The following is a 15,948-nucleotide window of genomic DNA, read 5'->3' as shown; positions in this document are numbered from 1 at the left end:
CCCCCCAGTTCCCCCTCCCCCCTGAACAGGAGCCCCAACCGACCAGAGGAGGCGCTAGTGCAGTGACCAGGACACATACCCACATCCGGCTTCCCACCTGCAGACACGGCCAGTTGTGTCTGTGGGGAAGCCTCAACCAAGCCGGAGGTAACACGGGGATTCGAACTGGAGATCCCCGTGTTGGTAGGCAACGGAATAGACTACTACGCTACCCGGACACCCCTGAATGTGCTTTCTTGACTGCGACTGCACAAGTTTATCATTTACAGTACCACTGCATACGTCACCTTACAATTGTACAGAACTCCTCTACTGTAGCACACTGTCCAAAAAAAACAAAAACACCCGAAATTTGCACTGACTGATTTTTTATACTTAATTATGTCTCAGGAAAGTTGAATCAGTTCACCTGGACACAAGGTTTATTGACAGAAACGTTTCATCACTCATCTAAGTGACATCTTCAGTCTAAACTGACTGCAGGTATCCCCACCCTTATAAACAATACAGTCACATAACATCTGAAACCAATGATCAGTTTCATATGCAAATTGCTGTGAACATTAACTAGAGTCATAATGGCCATGTGTATTATTCACAGAGGATTGGGCAATAGTTGCAATCACAGCATTGTAAGATGGTATCATGTGTACTCTTACATATGACATATGTACTCTGGATGTCTGAGCTCCTCACCCTATCTCTAAGGCTGAGCCCAGACACCCTTCGGAGGAAACACATTTCAGCCACTTGTATCTGTGATCTCACCCTTTTGGGCACTACCCAAAGCTCATGACCATAGGTGAGGGTTGGAACGAAGACTGGCTGATAAATTGAGAGCTTTGCCTTCCAGCTGAGCTCCCTCTTCATCACAACGGTCCAGTACAATGTCCACATTACTGCTGATGCTGCACCAATCCCCCTATCAATCTCCTGCTCCATCCTCCCCTCACTCGTGAACAAGACCCCAAGATACTTGAACTCCTTCGCTTGAGGGAATAGCTTATCCCCAACCCGGAGGGAGCAATCCGCCATTTTTTGGTAGAGAACCACAGCCTCAGACTTGGAGGTGCTGACTCTCATCCTGGCCATTTCACACTCAGCTGCAAACTGCCGTATTGCACACTGAAGGTTGGGTTCTGATGAAGCCAACAAAACCAAATCATCTCCGAAGAGCAGAGATGCAATTCTGAGGTTCCCAAAAGGCACACACTCCTCACCTTGGCTGCGCCGTGAGATTCTGTCCATGAATATATTTAACAGAATTGGAGACAAGGGACAACCTTGGAGGCGTCCGACACCCACCGAAAACGTGTTTGACTTTTTGCAGAGAATGCGGGTACAGCTCTCACTTTGGTTATACAAGGAGTGGATGGCTTATAGCAACTGCCCTGGTACCCCATACTCCCGCAGTACCCCCCACAGCTTGCCCCGGGGTACATGATCGTAGGCCTTCCCCAAGTCCACAAAACACATGGAGACTGGCTGGTCAAAGTCCCACACCTCCCTCAGCATTTCCGCAAGGGTAAAGAGTTGGTCCGTTGTTCTACGGCCAGGATGGAATCTGCATTGTTCCTCCTGGTTCGACAATCAATCGGAGCCTAATTGGAGACCACCCTCTGGTCCCCTTTCTTCACTGTATTCAGACATTTATTTTGTAATATGGCAAAGTTTTCATGTATAGTTTTGGGCCTATGTCCATCCTTTACTCATAAAATCATACCGGTCAGTTTTGACCATAACACAGTTATGTTGTGCCATTATTTAAAATGTTAAAATTGTTTCAAATCAAATGTCCTTGTTTAACTTTGACACAAAGTAGTCTGTGATAAATAGCACAGTATGTTTCACCTGAGTATTTGTTATAGCCAAAATAATCCATACATTATGCTTTTTTTTTTTACTCAAGAACGAGTTGTATTAGCTCAGATCAATGAGACCTACAGGCCATTAATGGCAAATAGAAGTTCAAAACTTAGCAGCAGGGTGATGCAGTGGTTAGTGCGGTTGCCTCACAGCAAGAAGGTCCTGGGTTCGAGCCCCGGGGTCGTCCAACCTTGGGGGTCATCCCGGGCTGTCCTGTGTGGAGTTTGCATGTTACCCCCATATCTGCGTGGGTTTTCTCCGTGTGCTCTGGTTTCCCCCACCATCAAAAAGACATGTATGTTATATTAGGGTTAATACTCCTGTTTGTGCCCTTGACCGAAGCATGGCAAGACCAACTGGAGTTTGTCCCCGGGTGCCCACTGTTCCTAGCTACACAGCTAGGATGGGTTAAATACAGAGAGTAATTTCCCTACAGGGATCAATAAGGTATCTCCAAAAAAAAAAAAAAAAAATTCATGGAGGACATTTTTTTAATGTTTCTAAAGTATGGAATCTGACACCTTGCCATTATCGTTAATTGCTATGAAATCTTTTAATCTGGTGGTAATGTTTTCTATAAATTCCTTGTCTGCAAGTAGAAAGAGTTGAAACATCAGGAATAGGTTTGTTTGGGAAGAGAGAGATTTAGGGATATTGTCAAGGGGCTACGGTCAGAGAATAATATATTGTGGTATTTTGCGTTAGTGACGTGGGAAATTAAACGAGAATCAACAAAAGAGTAGTCTATTCTACTATGATTTGTGAACATGAGAATAATACGAGTAGCCCCTGTCAGGAGTGTTGAACCCTCCATATGTCCACCAAATTCCTGGATTTAATAAGGTCGTTTAGAACCTGCACGTTTTCATCCAAAAAGGAGCTGCCAGGCAGGTAACTTACTCTGCGATCTGAAACACCTCTCTGGGAAGGCAGGATACTGTCAAACAAATGCTATTAAGGTTAGGCAAAATCATCCAATATCCGCATCTGAACCTGGGCATTCATGACACAAACTCAAAATTGGCCATTGTAACAACAGATACATGTGAAACATCCTCTACATTTTAAGTATAAATCCCCTCCCCACATCCCCTGTATGTGTGTCTCATACATTCAACCTTGGGAGTCCATTCTGGACACATTCTTTAGCCTTATGAGTCGACTATACACACCATTTAATGCGAACAATGAACAATGGGTAATTTTACAAAGGATTTTAGGCTGGTCTTTACATTTGCCTGGCGTGATTCACTCCTTAGACAGCCCTTAGACCACCCACACCAGTGATACAAACTCTGAAGCACACGGCTTAAACACATACTTTCAGGCCTTTATACAGTTGTACCCCTCACAGTTTAGATCAAGTCGTTACCATGCCTGGTGATTGAAATGTTGCCATCAGTCATCATTTAATTCCCTTGTGCTAGCTGCCAATGTAAACGCCTTGAAGGAGGAAATCTATGCATAAATCACGGCACAGTTTTCTGTCAGACAGAACCGTTGTGACCAAAGGCATGGGTATTATATCAACGTTTAAAATCAGATGGAGAAAGAATGGTTTTCTTGATGAGTCATGATAGAATCAAGGAAAGTCCAGATATATTATTCAGTAATACAGTGTTGTAGACTCGTTTGCAATCGACACAGTTATCGCTCAACTAAATGCAGAGTTCACAACAATGAAGCTGATATGCAATGAATTCTCTGTGCTATAAAAGTTCAGGAATATGTCTACGGGCAATATCAGTTCATCCCATAGAAATCTATTGGGTAAATATGTGAATGATCACACAGATTCACTTGAAGGCCAAATATGTAACATAATGGTGCATCCTTTGAAAAAGACCTTGGGCCTCTGGAGTTATTAACTGCCACATACAGTGTGGAGCTGCAGAGCATTACGGAGACTTGTGCCTCCTATTGCTCTTCTGTCTGCTGGTAGCTGTGGCTGGGGGTGAGTGGGCCTTTGGCAAACTGAAGCCCATAAAAAATAATTATTTGTGCTCTACCACATGCCAGGGGAGATGAAATAGTTTGGCAATACTCTCCATAGAACAACATGCCAAGAAAGTGGATTTTAAGGACATAATTAATTATGTTGCCACTAGGAAAAGTCGGCGCTTTGTCTTTGGAGTTCAGCACAGTCACACCAACAGCTAGGACACCATAACATTTTATAGGTTTTTTTTTTTTGGACATGGTTTTCATGTGTGTCAAATAAAAGGTTAACACGGCTATTACATAGGGCTTTTCAAGGGCCATTTTCTACATGGCTTGCTTACAAATCATATGAAATAAGATTTGTAGGCCCATGAATAGAGGCGAGCCAAGAAGTACATTTACTGGCTTAATTATGTTGGGTTTGGTAGTATTTCACACACAGTTATAGAAGAGAATGTGTCTGTTTTAAAGACCGACTGTTCACAAATGCACGTGTGTTGATTATTTTATTTTTGGGCTCTTTGAAGGCCCAATCTGTAGGCCTATTTTTACCATATAAATTTGATATAGACTGCTTGTCCAAAGACGGGCATCACTAGAGATTTTAACATAGAATCAATGTTTCCAGTAACATAAAACTAGTTCTGTTTCATATGTATGTATAAAATGATTCTACTATATCTGTTAGTATTATGCACCTACATAAGATTAACATAATTTCAAAGAAGTTATAATCAATTAAGAATTTTGTAGGCATTTTTAATTTTCACATTAGGTACAATTGAATATGAAATGGAATAAGAAATGGAAATGGATGATCTGCAGTGGCGACCCCTAACGGGAGCAGCCGAAAGTAGTAGTAGATATTAGGTACAATTGCTTCGTACCATGACTGGGTACAAATACCCCAGCCCCCCTCCACTCCCCTCGCCACTTAGCTTTTACATTAGTAATGTTCTTCAGAATCTGAATCAGTCCCAGGCTGACGGTGGATTCTGCAGGGGCTCAAGAAGCTGGTGGATTAGGCTTGGCTGTGTTTCAATCCAGCCAAATTAAGATCTATGGTGCTGAGGAAAGTGAAAGTGGAGGACAAGTTCCAGTTCAACATCACAGGCTTAGCCATCTCAACCATCACAGAGAAGCTGGTCAAGAGTTTAGGCAAGGTTTTTGACAGCTCTGTGAGGGATATGGCATCCATGAAGTATACCTGCATCAAGTTTGATGGTTGGCTGAAATCCGTAGACAAGTCTGGCCTACCTGGGAAGTTCAAATCCTGGGTGTATCAGCACGGCATTCTTCCCAGAGCCCTGTGATCTCTCCTTGTCTATGCAGTTCCAATCTCAATAGTCAATACCTTAGAGAGGAGGGTCAGGAGATGGCTGGGGCTGCCAAAATCTGAGCAGCAGTGCACTCTAAGGTCACCACAACAAACTGCAACTGCCCTTCAAATTCTTGGAGGAAGAATTCAAGGTAACAAGAACCAGAGAAGTGATCCAGTACAGGGACTCTGAGTGATCCGAGGGTGGCTAAAGCAGGGATTCATGTGAGGACTGGCAGAAAGTGGGGGGCAGTGGAAGCTCTTCAGGAAGCAGAGGCAAGGCTGCGTCACAAGAGGCTGGTGGGAGTGGTCACATGAGGCCGGGCTGGGCTAGGATCCTTTGCAGCTCCCCAAACGAACACCATCAGAGGGAAGGGTCACAGGGTCCCTAGTGTGAAAGCAACCTTACAATTGTCCAGAAAATCTCCATTATTAAGATGTCAAAAGAAAAAAAAAAGTTGGCCTGGGCTCAGAGGCATAGACATTGGACCATAGAAGACTGTAAAAAGGTACTCTGGACTGATGAATTGAAGTTTTAAATCTTTAGATCCAACCATTACCTTTTTGTGAGAAGAACTCCTTAAGAAAAGATGATGCAAGCATATGTAGTGCCCACTGTCAAGTATGGTGGTGGTTCAGTCACGATCTAGGGTTGCTTTTGCAATGCTGGTGCGGGAGACCTCTTCAAAATTGATGGGATTTTGAAAAAAGAGGGTATAAAAAGATTCTGTCTAAACACGCAATACCCTCAGGACTAAGATTAAATGGAAGAAACGTTGTGTTACAGCAAGACAATGACCCGAAACATAAATCCAAACTCTGCAGGGACTTTCTAGTCATGAAAGAAAATGAGGGGCAATTACAAAATATGGAATGGCCAGCTCAATCACCTGATTTAAACCCCCATAGGACTGTTGTGGGATAACCTGGGTTGTAAAGTTCATGAAGTGTGCCCATCTTCAAAGACACCTATGGGAAATATTGCAACCCGAGTGGAAATTCATTGACAGTGATACCTTGGTAAAATTAAAATCCTGAATACTAAAAAGTTGCAAAGCAGTGATTAAATCTCATGGTGGATACTTTGTTGAGACCAAAATTGATTACTGTTATAATAAATAATAATAATAATAATTACATTTATACAGCACTTTTTTTAGACACCTAAAGTACTTCACACTGAAGGGGGTAACTCACTTCAACCACCATCAATGTGTAACTCCCACCCAGGTGATGCACTAATGCCATTTTATGCCAGAAAACTCACCACACACTAGTTTTTATGCACTAATGCCATTTTATCAACATATCGGGTTTTTCGAAAAAAATAGCGCTATCACACAGCTGCACTGAAGGTGGTAAATGACACTTCTGTTGCAGTTGACAAAGCAGCATTATGCATTACTATTTATTGATCTGTTCAAAGCTTTCAACACAGTTGACCATGATGTTTTTAAACTAAGACTTCTTAACTCGAGACTCTCAGCGCAAACAGATACTTGGTTCTCAAACTACCTTAGTAAAAGGTCTCAGTGCATTAGATATGATGGTCTATGTTCTAATATTGTATCCATCTACAATTGTTTACCCCAGGGCTCTGTATTAGGTCCAATTTTATTCAGTATTTATATAAATAATCTGGGTCAAAATGTGTCAGATGTTAATTTTCATTTTTATACTGTTGACACGGTCATATACTGCTGTGCGGCATCTCGTAGAGAACATTGAATACTTGCAAAATGTTTTTACTGTTGTCCAAAATACTCTACTTCAGCTGAAACTTGTCCGTAATGCATTTAAGACCAATCTTATGTTGTTTACCAACTCTAGGAATAGGCCACAAAACATCCCTTTGGTGGTCACTCTTGAGGGAAGTGAGATAGAGGCTGTTAACTCTTATTAACCTTATTAATGTATTAATTATATTAACTTATCTGTTAACCTGGGTATTTTGATTGATGACTCTGTAACTTTTAAGCCACATGTGCAGTACCTGGGAAAAAAGCTGATGCTAAAACTGGGTTTTTATTTTCGAAACAAGTCATGTTTTTCTTTTAATGTAAAAAAGCAATTTGTTGCCACCCCTTTTTTACCTGTGTTGGACTATGGTGATCTTTTTTATATATATACATGCCTCTTGCTCAGTGTCTTCATATGGTTGACAAAGCTTACCATGCATCCTTAAGGTTCAACACAAATTGTAAAGCTCTGACTCACCACTGAGTTATACTCTCGGGTAGGATGGCCTTTTCTGCCACCCGCAGGCTCTTACATTGGTAATCCTTTACATATAAGGCAATTCTTGGTCTGCCCCCACACTACCTATGTGCCAGAAAAGTGCCAGACAGTACTCTTTGCATACTCAGGACTTGTTTATGCTCTGTGTCCCAAATGTCCATACAGATATTGGAAAAATGGCAGTTGTGTATTCTGCACCCTCGGCATGGCATATATTGCAGAATGACTTGAAACTCGGTCAAGTAAGCTTGTCAAATACTTTTAACTCCAAAATGAAAGAATTCTAGGCAGATTCCTTGAGATGTCCATGTTTGTAATTTAACTGGGTACACAACTGACTCCTAGAAATGTCTCTTTTGAAATGTTCCCTATGCTTGTTTATTTGTTTTGTCTCCTTTTGTGTTTTCTGTCTGTAAATATGTGTTTTTATTTGTGCTGCTGCCCATCTTGGCCAGGTCTCCCTTAAAAAAAATGTGATTCTCAATCTCAGTGGGACTATCCTGGTTAAATAAAGGTTAAATAAATAAATAAAAAGACACTTAACCCCTGCCACTGATGAGCTGGTCATTACCTTGCGTGGCTGACACCACCATTGGCGCATGGGTGTGCGTGGGCATGGGTGAATGTGAGACACTCATTGATTGTAAAGCGCTTCAAGTGGTCGCTGCAGCTAGAAAAGCGCTATATAAATGCAATCCATTTACCATTAAGCTGAAATGGGACTATAATGAAAGACTTCGCTTCAGAAGCATTGGGAGTGTCAGGTCACCGCAATGAGGAAAGGCCACACATGCCCGTGCACACGCACACACATGCACTGAGTAATGTAGATATGCAAGTAAATACAGGAAAGCAATCATGCAAGCATATAGAGTCAATACATGGATACAGTGAAAACAGCAGAGTGGTGTAGGGGTTTGTGTGTGTGTGTGTGTGTGTGTGTGTGTGTGTGTGTGTGTGTGTGTGTGTGTGCGCACATGCTCATACAGGCATGAAAACACACAGACATGCACAAACATGATTGAGAAAACGTGCCAGTGGTTATTATACGTGTGCAGTCATGTGAACACAAGACAAGATTTAAATTAGATTCAAGGCGAGCCGCTGCAATGCCAACTCAAGAGGAAGCTATTGATTCACCAATCTGTATGCATAGGTTCCCTATAGGCGAGCGGCACCTTTATGCAAGACACCAGCGATGCACAGGTCAGGAATTTTTAATACCTGCACCCACCCGACCCGTTATGAAAGCCGATCCGCACCGCCCGAATATGCATTTATTAACCACCCGGACCTGACGCGCCCCACAAACCTCCAAATGTAGCCTAGGCTACAGCGCAGTGAGCAGGGTTGTACTACTTTGTTTTTGGGCTGTTTGCCCAGCATAACACACCGATTTGTGTTGCACTGCTGTTTGTGTTGCACTGCTGTGGGCTGGAGAAACGAAATGTCATCTCTTTTGTGGATGAAAATACATGACTGAGATGACAATAAATAGTTTCCGATTCTGATTGCAAGGCATCGGCTGTTGTAGCTCAGGCTCACAGTGTTTGGGTCTAGACTACTAAAACAGATGAATTGTTTCGAATGATGGCCTTTATTGTTGAATAGCAGCAAAACAAGTAATCCTCCATTAAAGACATGAACTATGTCATCCTCTCTCTCTCTCTGTCCCTCTCTCTCCCACACACACACTCACGCCTCTTCTTTCTGACAAAATAAAAAAAGGAGAGTTTTGGCAGTGTAATCAAAACCTACAGACACCATTAGGGGGAAAAACAACACCTCATAGGTGAAGCCTCAACACACAATGCATTGACCAAAGCCACAATCGCAAATTGATGACAGGGATTGAAGTTCTCTGTCGCTACGACATATTTTCATCAATTGGATTTCAGACAGGGGCGGCACGGTGGCACAGTGGTTAGCGCGGTCGCCTCACAGCAAAAAGGTCCTGGGTTCGAGCCCCGAGGTAGTCCAACCTTGGGGGCCATCCCGGGTCGTCCTGTGTGTGGAGTTTGCATGTTCTCCCCGTGTCTGCGTGGGTTTCCTCCAGAGGCTCCGGTTTCCTCCCACAGCCCAAAGACATGTAGGTCAGGTGAATCAGCCGTACTAAATTGTCCCTAGGAGTGAATGTGTGTGTGTGTGTGTGTGTGTGTGTGTGTGTGTGTGTGTGTGTGTGTGTGTGTGTGTGTGTGTGTGTGTGTGTGTGTGTGTGTGTGATGGCCTGTCCAGGTGTCTACCCGCCTGCCACCCAATGACTGCTGGGATAGGCTCCAGCATCCCCACGACCCTGAGAGCAGGATAAGCAGTTCAGATAATGGATGGATGGATGGATGGGTGGGTGGATGGATGGATGGATTCCAGACAGGTCATGTATGAGATCAGTGCAGCGTTTTCCTTGCCAGCACCTAAATATTTTTGCACAGCGCCTAAACCAAATGAAAAAAAAAACTACGCTGAGATTTCTACACCATCAGAAAAAATGGGTTCATTAGGGTTCTATATAAAAACATCAAGGTTCTACATAGAACCCCAAGGGTTTTATATGCTCTACCAAAGTATCATCTGTCTAAAACAGTTCTAAACAAAAATGATGTAAGGAAACAAAGAACCTTATGAAATATAACTGCATAAGAATTAGTCTTTAAAATGTGTTTGTTTATTGGAAAGCAAGATAGGGGCAATTAAATATATATATATATATATATATATATATATATATATATATATATATATATATATATATATATATATATATAACTTATGTCTATATATACAGGAAACCTTACTGGAGTGCCTGAGCAATAAGTTCAAGAAAGAGAGGTCTCCTTTAGTGAACCTAAAATGTCAGTCCAGGAGATGAAAGAGAGAAACGTCAGTCCAGGAGATGGAAGAAAAAAAGTTTGGAGCCAAAAGAGAGAAACGGGTACCACATGCTGGACAAGAGGCGCCTGTCTGGCATTCTTGCCTGTCTTCAGGCCCATCTGTCTGTTGTCTTTCTCTATGTCCATCTGCAAGCTATGCTGCTTGCCAGCATGAACGTCTTAGAGGCATCGGCCACTGCCCCTGTATGGTCTATGTTATGGCTCAATTCAAGAAGCAAGAAGGTGAATAGTTGAAGATGCAATCCAGATATCATCTGGGGATCTTGATCCAACACAAAAGAGGTTTGGCTTTTTTTTTTCTTTTTTTTTTGAAGTCAAATAATGTGGTATGTTTGGCTTGAGGAACATATGTACATTATCACTGTTCACACCCTGAATACTAATTTCTTCTTATATTTCCTCCCAGATTGTGTTGGAGCTAGAAGTTGGATGAATTGAAGAGGATGAATGGAGTTGATGAAGTGAATGAATGGAGTTTCAGGCAGCATGTAAGTGTTATTAATCAGGAGCTGCGCCGGAGACAGCCACACCTCCCCAACATTAAGTACAGAATGAAGCGCTCGCTATACAAGAGAGTTGAGCACATGGGCAAACCGTCTGAGGAGGTGATGGAGATACTCCCCTTTCTGCAGGTGCCACTGCTTGTGAGTATCCATTAGTAGTAATATTACAGTAATATTACAGTAATGTGATTTCAGCTTCACAGAAAGTTGAATCAGTTCATCTGGACATGTTCATCGGGAGAAATGTTTCATCACTCATCTACGTGACTTCTTAAGTCTCAAATGACTGCAGGTATCCCCACCCTTATGAACAACACAGCTGCATAATGACTGAAAACAACGATCGGTTTCATATGCAAATTTTTGTACCCAAGTTACAACGGCCATGTGTACTATTCACAGAGGAATGGGGAATAGTTTTAATTGTAAGGTGGCAACCTTAAGTACTGATCAGTATGTGTTTGTTTACAGTAAACATCAACATCCAAATGTCCCCCATCACCAATTGCAATTTTACAGTCTAAGAAGGCTAACCTGTCATTTTTCACATCCTCCTGGTGAACTTGATGTGGTTGCTCACAGAGTTCATGTGGTCTGTGAAATGTGGTACACCCTGAGATTTTATTTTTTTATTTCCCCCTTCCCCTACCCTCCCCCCAACTGCATTTGGCCAATTACTCCACTCTTCTGAACTGTCCTGGATGCTGCTCTGCCAATCCCTGGAGGGCTGCAGACTACCACATGCCTCCTCTGATACATGTGGAGTCGCCACTTCTTTTCACCTGACAGTGAGGAGTTTCACCAGGGGGACATAGTGCGTGGGAGGATCACGCTATTCCCCCCAGTCCCCGCCCCCCCCAAACAGGCGCCCTTTCCGACCAGAGGAGGCGCTAGTGCAGTGACCAGGACACACTCACATCCGGCTTCCCATCCACAGACACGGTCAATTGTGTTTGTAGAGACGCCCGACAAAGCGGGAGGTAACACGGGTATTCGATCTGGCCACGTGTTGGTAGGTAACAGAATAGATTGCTACGCTACCCGGACGCCCCTTAAGATTTAATTTCAACCCTAATGTTGTCCACAATTCGGAACCAATGGCTAGGTGGCGTCCCTGGATAGGACATCAGAGCCCTCTTTTTCACTTCATTCATATTGTCCACTACAGGTGAGACTGGGGAACCCACAGCACAGCCATGCTTCAGTATGTGAAGTACATGGACTGAAGCCACAGCTTCAGGACCAGACACACTTGATCAGTGTTAACAGTGGTCCTATTGCTAAGGGTGGGATCGTCCTGTAATTTCATACGGACCACCTCCACTTTTTCATCAACAAGAACACACGAGAAGAGAGACTTCACTTCATAAGAGAACATTGTTTCATCCGCCTCCATAATGATGTCCCTCACCTCAGTGTTCTGAAAGTGATGTTCATTACTGCCTACCGAGGGGTTAAGAATAGATGCCAGATACTTGGCGATGTTATAGGACACTAAGTTACTCCTACTAACAATAGGCCGTAATGACACATCCTGTTGATGCATCTTAGGTAAACCATACAGACTAGGTGTATCTTCCCCTGGCTATAATCTATGGTACAAAATTCTGTCGACAGCATCGTCCTGTTCTAACAGCACTGGAAGCGTTTCAGTAGTCCAGTGTAACCTGCAGGTGTTTCTGAAGGCTGCTGTAACACGTTTTGCAGCCACAGAGGAAATAAATTCATGACGAGTAAATCGAGTTCTTAGCGTCTCCCGACATCTGTATCGCAGAAATGAATCGGGGGGGGGGATCTGTCCAACGGCCAAGAATTACATCTGTCACAGTTGATGAATTCAAAAAGACAGTCTGAAAAATGCTTCACACTTTAGCCGTGTAGGCAACTTTCTTTAATCCACGGTAAATCAGCGAGACAAACAAAACCCACAGCTCGACTGAGCGGAGGTGGCAAGAATAACCAGAAAACTGGCTGGACAACCATAACTTAACCCTGCGTTAACCTGCCAGGGCAACCATGACTTAACCCTTAGTTCCTGGGTTGAATTCTGTCCCCAATACGTGTCCACCACATGAGCCCCCCCAGAATTCGCCCTAGTAATCGAAGTCAGGCAGGCGCGGGTGGACGATGTAATGATCTGTGCCCTCTGGCTATGTTAACTTATAACATTAATAAAGCAAGGACGACTTCTCTCGTGCTGGGTGTTTATTTACCGACCGGATTCCCACTGACGTTGTTACGTACATCACGTGACTTTGTTGTGGCGCTACGGAAAGCCGTAAGGGACATTAGCAAATCAAATATTACTAGCAAATATTACATCTCCCTTTTTCTGAAAAGTGCTGCTTTCTCTGCAGAGATACAGACCACGTTGAGCACGTTTATAAGCGAATACAATCTTAATAAGAAAGAATATGAAAGTGGAACTCTTATATAACTGGACTGCAACAAAGTAGTGTAAAACATTTCCTTCACTGTCTAAATGTGACACCATAATAACATTTCATCTTTTTTTTTTCATTTCATTACTGGTAACTGCAAACAGCAGGTAGGTACATAAGGTAAGTGAACGCTGTAAATATTTCTTTTCAAAACATAGCAGGTATAGTACAGGTTGGTGTAAAATTCTCTCTTTTTTTTAACATTCATAAGTCAAGGATTTGTCTTGGTTTGATCGTGCGACCTGACCTCGTGGTGTAACCAGGCTGTGTGTCTGGTTGTCGCTGATTGTTCGTGTCTGGAGGTTCAGCATGCTCTTGCTGATGGGCTTGTGTGTTGTTGTTAGCGCTGGTAACAGTCTGCTGTGAAGTGTGTGTGTGCGTAGTGTGAGTGTTCACTCTGCTTTGTCGCAGGTGTTGACGGTTGCGTTGGTAGATCTGACCTTCTTTGGTTTGGATGTGGTAGCTCCTGTCTGTGTTCGCTGGTCTTTCCACAGTTGCAGGTCTCCAGGATCCATCCTCCTGCCGGAAGCGGATTGGTGTGCCTGCGGGCAGGTGGGGCAGAGGTTTGGCTGTTCGGTTGTAGTATGCCTGCTGGCGCTGTTGACATACCTCTCTCCTTTTGTGAACATCCTCCTGACTGGCGATCTGTGGCTGCAGGTGTTTTGCTGTTGATGGGAGAATGGACCGCAGCCTCCGACTCATCAGTAGCTGTGCCGGTGATTTCAGGTTGTCCACCGGTGTGTTGCGATACTCCAGTAAGCTCATGTAGGGGTCTTTGTTCTCAGCTTTGGCTTTGTCCAGGATGCGTTTGGCCGTCTGGACAGTCTTCTCGGAGAGGCCGTTGCTCTGTGGGTAGTGGGGGCTTGTGGTGGTGTGTGAGAAACCCCATGTCTGTGAGAAGTTGCGGAACTCACCAGAGCTGTAGCACGGACCGTTGTCGCTGATGATAGTCTCGGGGATTCCGTGTCGAGCCATTGCTGCTTTCAGCTTCATGATGACGGCAGATGAGGTGCAGCTGTAAAGTCTTTCTAGCTCGAAGAATCTGGAGTAGTAGTCCACAGTGACTATGAAGTCCTGTGAGTTCCATGTGAATAGGTCTGTGCCTATCACTTGCCACGGCCGCTCGGGTATGGCGTGTGACATCATTGGTTCCTTTGCATTTGCGCTGCGCCGTTCTTGGCATATGCTGCAGTCTGCTACCGCATCCTCGATCTGTTTCCCCATGCCAGGCCAGAACAGTAAGTCTCTTGCTCGGCATTTGCTTTTTTCCACGCCAAGGTGGCTGGCATGGATGCGCTGTATCATGTCCTTGCGAAGCTTTTGGGGGACAATGATTCTCTCACCTTTGAACAGGATACCGTCCATTTCTGAGATTTCTGCTCTGTGGTTCCAGTATTCCTGGATGCTGGGCGGGCACTTTTTCTTTGTGTCTGGCCAGCCAGTGAGTGTGGCTCGTCTGAGTGCGGTGAGCTGTGGATCTTGCGCTGTTTCCTGCTTGATTTCTGTGAGTCTTGTGTCGCTCACAGGGATGTTGCTGAGGACTGTGTGCACTTGGGCCTCCATCCCTCCACAATAGCTACACGCCCTGGCGGCGGTGCTAACGTCCCTTTGTCTGAAGTTAGCGTTAGCTGCTTTGGGTGCGTTCGGTTTGTAAGTCTTTCTGCCTATTGCGTGCACCGTTTCATGTGTGCTGCCCTGGCCCATAAACGTTAGCTGTTGCTTTGCTAGCTCGTGTGAGCGGGCTACATCTATGGCTTTTTCTAGCGTTAGCTCAGCTCCCTGCCGAAGTAGCTTACCTCGGACACGCATATGTGACACTTGTCGGGGTTGAGCCTCACCCCTCGCTCCCTTGTGCGCTTCAGCATCGCTCTGAGACGCTGGTCATGTTCCTCTTTAGTCTTGCCGAACACTAGTATGTCGTCCACTATGGCCGTCACACCGTCCAATCCTTCATATGTTTCATCCACGCGTCTCTGGAACTCGTCTTGAGCGGACACGATTCCGAATGGCAGTCTGAGGAAACGATACCTGCCAAACACTGTGTTAAATGTCGTCAACATTGAGGATTCAGTGCTCAGTTTGATGGCCCAATAGCCTGACCGCGCGTCTAACACGCTAAAGTACTCAGCTCCAGCAAGCTTTGTGGTGGCGTCCTCCAGCGTGGGGAGGGGGTAGTGAGGTCGTTGTATCACTTTGTTAAGAGCTCTGGGGTCTAAACACACTCTAAGTTTGCCTGTCTTTGGCTTCTCAACAATGACGAGTGCGTTCACCCATTCTGTGGGTTCTGTTACCTTACAGATTATGCCGCCTTTCTCCATGCTGTCAAGCTCGTCCCTCAGTTTGCTGCGTAGGGCGATGGGGATTCTGCGTGGCGGGCAGACGACCGGCGTTGCATCTGGTGTGACGCGGAAGGTGCACTCGCCTGGGAACTCTCCTATTCCTTGGAAAACATCTGCATACTCATCCATTATGCTCTGTGATGTGACATTGTTTTCCTCGCTCACAGCCATCACTATTTTTACCAAGTTTAGGTCACGGCATGTTTTCATTGCCATGACTGGTGGGGCGTTTGTGTCAATGACGTAAAAGTCCAGCATAATTGCATTGTCTCTGTACTTACATTTGAGTTTGCATGTGCCTTTCACGCTCAGCGCGCCTCCTCCATATTCAGTGAGTCTGTGTATTGCTGGTTTCAGTGTCACATTTTTGAACAGCGCCTGGAACAGGTTGGTGGGAATAGTATTGGCCTGTGC

Source organism: Lampris incognitus, chromosome 1, assembly GCF_029633865.1.
Source record: "Lampris incognitus isolate fLamInc1 chromosome 1, fLamInc1.hap2, whole genome shotgun sequence".
NCBI lineage: Eukaryota > Metazoa > Chordata > Actinopteri > Lampriformes > Lampridae > Lampris > Lampris incognitus.
Note: the sequence above shows the minus strand (reverse complement) of the source record.